The sequence below is a fragment of the Amblyomma maculatum genome, chromosome 1, assembly GCF_055883805.1.
Source record: "Amblyomma maculatum isolate TAMU_Amacu chromosome 1, ASM5588380v1, whole genome shotgun sequence".
Lineage (NCBI taxonomy): Eukaryota > Metazoa > Arthropoda > Arachnida > Ixodida > Ixodidae > Amblyomma > Amblyomma maculatum.
The window spans coordinates 48,471,986-48,479,994 of NC_139344.1; positions in this window are offsets into that span (position 1 = coordinate 48,471,986).

The window sequence follows — 8,009 nt, forward strand, 5'->3', positions numbered from 1 at the left end:
ACAAAACAATGCACTTACTCCACTCCAATTATTAATGGGCAAGGTTGCATCTATGCTACTACACTGCACTTATCACAAAACCACAAGCCCCATCTGCTTTGGCCAATCACTTGATGAAACTAACGGAGACAGATGTCGCACACCACAGACTGGTCGTCTCGCAACATATCTCTGCATATGTTACATTTCAATTTCATGCCTTTCCACTTAGCTTCAACTGTTGCCAGCATTACTAGTTACCCATCTTTTCTGAAATTCCTTTTTTACGCTGTTGGGATCAGCATCCTTGTTAACGATGGTCTCTGGAATTTTCGATGCTATCATTTTCACATCTTCCTCATCTGGAAGAACGAAGGAAATGACAAGTGTTGAGCAGAAAAAAAATTAGGGAGACTCCTAATCTCCACCTGTAAGGGTATGGTGTGCCAGCATTAATGGTTCTTGTCTGCAGATCCCACTGTGGATTCCCGTTAATTTACATGCCCTTTGCTACAAACATAATTACTAATTCCTTAATTCATGTCTCTGTTATCTCAGATATACTCATTAGCATACGGTCGTAGGCTGCCCTGTTAGGTGATAGACAACCTGGCATAGACCTCTGTAAGCCTCAACCTTTCTTAATTGGAGCTGAAACGTCGCAGAACATATTTCAAATATAACTTTGTAAGCTTGACTTAACAGCTCCTGCCATGTTGTGTGGCCTCGTGACATATGGCTCGTGGCACTTTTGGCTTGTGCACAGGGGTCATCTGTTAAATACTGGTTAACATGCATGACAAATACATTTTCACACGAACTGGTGGCAAATGGTCAAGTGGTGCACTGCAGATTCTCAAATGTATACCTAATATGCATGCAAGGATCGCACCATCACATAACATGATCAAGAGTTCTGTCAGTAGCTGTAGTTACATAGCATTTCAATGCCCATTAAAGGACCACCTCAGACAATGGTTGTTGTTACCACAAGACCTGTTCTAACAGCGTACTGACACCATTCCACTGAGCGATGGACATGTATATGCACACCCTAGATAGCTCATGATTGTGGATCTCATTTATTTCTATGACTTCCAAGGAGTTCCTGTCGTCAGAAACCCTACACCTTATGAAATCGGGACAGTTGTCTTGAAAGGTGATGAAAGGAAATAACTAGGTTACTTTGACGCAATGCTAAATTACAGAGGGTGAATATGCTGCATGAAGGTACCAAGAAGCTTGTACAAAGAAAAGTGAGAGTGAAATGGCAGGATTTTTGAAACAATGAAATAAACTACAAACTATACTTGTCAAACCTGTCATTAAGGAATGGAAATCATGCAGTAATCAAAAACACAACACGGAGGCCATTTTAGGTCATCTTCATAAAACACATATCCACACCTCACACACAGCTTCATACTTATGAAAGAGGACAAACCAATATGCAAGGAGTGTGGAGATGAACTAACAATAAACCATATCTTACACGTGCGCCAGAGTCGAGAAAATAAGAGGAAACATTTTGTACAGTTTTGCACCAGATCCTTTTCCATACCAGCATGATTCTAGGAGAGACGTGCAAATTTCCTGCATTTTTGGTTTCCTAAAATGTTCCTAAACAAGCTACATCCTAAAGAACATTTTAGTCATTACACACAAAATAAATACATTAAACCTTGTTCTTGGTGCATGGCAGGATTAGTTGCTTATGCACCATAAAAATCAATACAATGCTGTAAGGTATACCTTGGTTAGCTATTTTATATGAGACAAGCTTTCGGTCTGGTGTGGTCCTTATTCACGTGACAGCGCTGTCATGAGGGTCTATGTCCCAGCGATCGGAAAGTGACCTATTCCAATAATTCTACAAACTGAAGGCGATTCTACAGATTTCTAAAGACTGGAGTGCTCAACTGTTTTATCAACGTCCGCCTGCTTTGACAGCCTGGAGTGAAACTGTTGAAGAGAATACATTTTTTAACATTTAACGCGTTTCTGAAGGCGTTGCTTTCAATTACGGGGCCCACAAAAACCAGCTGAATGTCAAACGCCGCCTAGGTAGGCTTTCTAGCTAGACAGCGGTGTAACGTGGAAAATCGCTCCGCCGGTCCTTCGCTGGCGCCGCTGACTTGACAGGCGAACTGTTCAAACTTATAGCTACAGACCACACCTGAAACACTGAATTGCGCATGATCAAGGCAGAATTTCTCTAACACTGAGCACTGGTAGCTATCGATTTCGCGCCCAATATTGTGAAAATCTGTCCTCTCTTCGATCATTGATACGTCCACGGTTGAACATTTATGCGCCTCGGGGTAGGCCAGCCGTTGGAACATGGATGCGTGGTTGTAGCAACGATCACTTGCATGGCACACTCTGCAAAATTCCAAGAGTCAGCTTCTGCAACGAAATGTGCAGCGCACATTTTCTACCGCGTACCTAAGTCCGGCGATGCATGCATATCGATCCCGATCGTTTCAAAGCTGCGCGGCCGTTCAGTCGGGTCACGCTAACCTCGAGCATGCGGAGGTTTAAACTAAATGTACGCAAAATTCTAACGACAAGAAAAAGATGCAGGCTAAGCACAAAGAACATTGCTGTTCACATGGAAATCGGATCATTCGCGCTTCCGTCTTTCCGGTTGTGCACTCTTGCGGTGCGGTGCAGTAGGTCTTCGCCTCGACGAGTCGATGTGCAGCTCGCCGCAGTAGCAGCGCAGGCCTCTAGTAGATTCGGCATGTCTTCTGCCACGACTCTGAGGTAGAATTTAAACGAAGAATTTAGCTAGAAACATCCTGTTTCCTCGGTCTGCATGTGAGGAACAAGCATAATGCCATTTCACATACATACTTTGGACTGCTGAATGTTCTGCACGGCGAGGTGCGTGTGTGTTGTGCCAGCGCTAGATCTTCGGAGGTCGATGCACGACCTAAGACAGCGTAAATGCTAGGAATAGCTCGCTCGCATTACGGGCAGATCGAAGTGATAGTTTAGTGCGAAGCGAAAGCTGCTCGTGAATGTGCGTATCTCGATGCCAGCTGGTGGAGTTGGTGCAGTACGTAGCATCGCCTGCAGCTAATGTGCGTGACAGCGATGCTTGCCGTACACAACCCTAAGTGAAGACCGTATTCTATGTTAGAACGGATGCACTCTTCGTAGCACCTCATCGAGAGTCCGGCTAGCTGATATCATAGAGGATAAGATTCATTCAGGCGTAGCAAGCGGAATTTGGCCGCATTCGACGTGCATATAGCCATGAGGCTGTATATCGACGTCCGCCGTATCTTTACGAGAATCGAATGGATACGTCGGACGTACCTTTAGACACTTCGTTTTCATTTTACATGAACGCTCACCATTGCAACTACCACTACTATGGCACCATGGCTACACGGCTAGGTGGTATTTGATCTTCAGGCAGCTTTCAACAAGAACTAAATTAAGATAAGCGCTCAGTGCAGAGTGCATTTCCTGTCACCGAAGTCGTCTTCACGAGCACCTAACGAAGGCTTTCCTAGCGCATGGTGAAATCGCGCTCGCAGCGGTAAAAAAAAAAAAAAAAAAAAAAAAAAAAAAAAAAAAGAAAAAAGAACGCACTCCCTGCTGAGGACAGCGGCTCTTTCCTTTTTCAAGACTTTCAAGTCGAAAAATACTCCTTGCGATGACTTAAGCTCTCAAAGTCACACTGCAGAACGACGGGTAGGGACATGCTCAAGTACGCCTCGCAGAACAAAACCGGCTGCGCCGCTCAGCTGCTTTGGCACTCCGCTGGTGAGCGTTATGTCGCAAGCGGCGCTGTTCCGCCAAGGCGACGGTGGGGCCATACAACGAGTGCCCGGTCCCTATTATAAAGTCACTCAGACAGGCAAAAATCATTACTATATCAGAGTCTTTACTATATCAAATGTTGGTAATGACATGGCCCTGAAAAACGCTGCCTGGTAATTTAACGGCTACTTACTGAACACGTCTTGTTGGTTTATAAAAGAAACACTCCAAAATACCTTCCATCCTTCTCTCATTGTCTCTTTATGCAATGTTTTTCTTCTAGTTATCAGATTTTATATTCACATCTTGTGGAAGTACCACTTTAGCAATAATAAAATGTGGTTATGACTACAATGCAAGTTCGATTTCTTGTGAGACCAAATCTTTGCATGAATATAGTGTCGTCTTCCACCGTTTCTGTCATTTAAGAGGCAATAGGTGAGAAATGCGGCGCGACAGTCGAATGCGGCAAAACCGCACACGCCGCGCCTCCACTTCTTGCCACTGCTGCCTCGTGCTTCGCGCTGCCCATTGCTGTGAACTTTTGGCTATTTATTTCCTTCCCCATTTCTCGCTGCACATTTACTCACTGCGTCGTCTTTCCACATTCGTAGCCAGCTTAACTTCTTTTTTTCTTACTCGCCGCACGCTTTGCCTCACAGCTTCAAAGTCCTTGTAAAGCTGGTTTTTGCTCAGTGCTGATGTGGCTGGTGGCAAAGCCATTTCAACAAAAAAATAACACTGCTTTATAATGCAGCGCAACTTGAAGCGTCTAGTCATCTGTGATAATGTAATAGTGCACCATGGACAAATGAGTTATATTTTACAACTGTACACATACATATGACATCAAAGCGGCTGAATTTGCATAAGCTACGGTTTTTTAACAGCTGTATGAGCACAATATACAGAAAATGGTAAGGCGCATCGGCTCTTCGAGCAGTCCGCACTCTAAAGCGTGAAATACTAAAGACGAAATGGTCATCACTTAGTCATTTATACTTTTTAATTGTGTTCTTGAACTGATCAACACTTGAGTACAGAATCAAGGGGGCTCGGTGGGCTGTCTCCTTTTCAATCTGTCCATTGTCTGGACTGCGAGTTTTCATATTAGCAAGGCATAAATACATTAAGAAAGTTTAATTCCCAGACAAATTGTCCATTCGGGTCGCCCATATTAACAAGGGTTGTATTAACAAGGCATGACTGTATACTGGTTTGGTTTGGTTTGTGGGGTTTAACGTCCCAAAGCAACTCGGGCTATGAGAGATGCCGCAGTGGAGGACTCCGGAAATTTCGACCACCTGAGGTTCTTTAACGTGCACTGACATCGCATAGGAACGGGCGCCTTGCTTTTCGCCTCCACCGAAAAGCGGCCGCCGAGGCCAAGGTTCGATCCCGCATCCTTGGGAACAGTAGTCTAGCGCCGTCACCACTGCGCCACCCCGGCGGGCTAGTATACTGGCTAATATGCTAGACATGACGAAGGTTTCTGCAAAGCAGGTATTGATGCCTCAATGCTTACTGGAAGCATATGAATCCATGGTCCCCTGGGTTTCTGCATGGTGCCCATAGTGTAGTTTTTATGCCAATACGTGAGCCGCCATCGGATGGGCCGCCTTGGCGAAGTTTAGGCACGCGCTTCGAGCCGCTGCTCTCTCTTGTAAAAGACAAGAAGCACACGCATCGAGATGAAGGCCGATCGATTTCCTCGGGCTTGCATGTCTTTCAATCGATCTAAGGTTGCGTTTAAATTATATATAATGCAACGGTAATTTGATAATTCGCATGCAAAAATTTTCTTAGGAGTTTAGGCACCGCTAGCGTGCGTAGTTTTCTGGTTAGCGACTGTTTGCGCGATTCAAGGTCACGGCAACAGTGCCTTTTTGGCAGGACAAGTACGAAAGTTAACCGGGGTATAATTCCATTTAAACCTATTTAGACTTGCGAAAGTGCACGGTTTCGCATGGTTTTGCTTGGTGGTTTAGTTTGGCGGCCGTTGGCATTGAGACCGGGGGGAGGGGGGGTCTAAACGGAACCGAGCTATGGGGGCTAACCAAACCGAACCGAAAATTTTTTCGCCATCTTGGAACTGAACTCGAACCGGAACAAATCGGAGGAACTGTTTCAAACCGGTTCGCGGTACGGTTCCGACACACTTTTGCTGGCAACTTGCCTTCATGATTTTTTTTTTCTTTTATCGCTGCTTGTAAAGTGCTCTCCTCGCTTATTTCCAAAGCGCCACTGCACACTAGAAACATCATATATTTGAAAAATCTTCCCTTTCAAAAAGATGACAAAAACAAAGGTTTTTTTTTTTTTTTTTTTTTTTTTTTGAGAGGGGGTGGGTTAAGCATGACTTCAACTTAGTGATAGAGCGAAAGCTGCGAGTGTACGTTGCAGCATCGCTGCAACACTCAATTTTTTTTAATACAGACTCTTTAACACGCACTTTTCAATCCGCGGTTTTTCGTATTTTTTATTTAAATTAGGTTTCGGGGAAAGGAAGGGGCCTTATACTTTTGAGTGGACGCCACGGGAGTTGTGGACACCTGCACCTAACCAGGTCAAATTCATGTTTTCATATTTGTTCTTGTATATTGTACATTGGTTTATAAGAAAGGAAAGGCGCAGTATCTGCCAGTCTTGAAAGAAGGAAGGTGGGAGTGGAAGTGCCGAGAAAGAGGTCCCGTAGTGGAAGGCTACGAAGTAATTTGGCCACCTCTGGGCCTTTAAACGTGCACGGACATTGCACACCCCAGGGCTGCCTGTCTGTTTACATTAGGTTTTGGTAAAAGGAAGGCGAGTATATACACTTGGATGAACACCACGAAATTGTAGACACCCACATTAAATTAGGTCAAGGTCACTTGAATGGCAAATTTAGTTCACACCAAGACCTGCTATACCTAGCATAGTGAAGCTTTCGTTTCGATTGTAAATTGGTTTATAAAAGAGGAAAGGCGCAGTATCTGTCAAGGTCATTTGAAGGTGAAAACCTCCATGACACTAACGGCTCGAAAAGCTGGCGTAGTGAAGCTTTAGCTTTTGCCACATGCATAGCACCAATCTCTGGTGTCGGGCTATCGTTTCATCCCGAATACGGGTGGCCGTTGCTCTGCGCAATGGCGCCGCACATGAAGTTGACCCTTCGAGAGCCTTCCCAGTCTGTGAATAGCAGATAATTCGTAAGAATTGAGTTACATATTTAGATAAATAATTATATAACCCTGTACAACTCAAAAACGAAATGACGAATCTGTTAAAAAAATGCCATGCAAATCATTTTATTTTCCTATCGTTCGACGACGTCGCAATGGGTCACATGGCACATGCTACTAGCCGTATGCGATGTGACGCCACCAGATGCCATTTGGTTGACCGAGACTTCAGAATGATCAGCCGGCGCTGGTGGTGGGAAGGCTGCCTTGGGCAACAATTTACTGGTCTGTTCCTGATTTGCATCGGAACTAAGCACAAATATGATTTCATAAGCTCATTTTCCCTTTTGTCTTCTTTTCCTTTTGTCCCTAGCAGTGACTGCTTATTTTATTTACCTTGGCAAGTTAAACTATGCCAGGAATGAAGCTTCGATGTTCAAATCTGAAGACTGGTTGGAGGAAGGAGCTAGGTGGAATGACTGGTAGGAGTATTAATTCACAAGATCTATTTCCTGTGCTAACTTCTAGGTCCGTACAACCATACAACGTCGAAAAAAAGAATGCGTTTCATCGCTTTATCCACCATCGCTGATGATAATGCCTAAGACAGTCCAGAAAGGTGGCACTGAAAGCTGGAAGTGCACTATTGAGAGAAAACGTAAGTAATGAGTAACATGGTCTACTGGTTGCGCGGTGACGAGGGAGGTCGGGCAGGGAGGAGAGGAAAAGCAGGGAGAAGGACGAAATCAAACGGAGCGAAACAGCTTGCGACTAGGCCCTAAGGAAAAAAAACGGGATAAGAGGGGATGACAGTAATTTTGCAATCGATGAACTGGAGTGTGAGACCCTGAATATCTCATTACATTTACCAGCGCGGAAAGGTGCCGAGCAAAACGGCATTTGGTCATCACTTGGAAGCAGCTTCGTAGGATCGCCAGCGGCGATCAAGTACGGCCGCTACTGGCGGCAGCAGAATCTCCTCCTAAGAACTTACAAGCCGAGGATGAGCTTGAAGCGTTGCTTGTGGAAATAAAGGAAGACTACTTGCAAGGACTCGAAGACAGCGGCAGTTCTCTCAAAATTGGAGAAGTACAG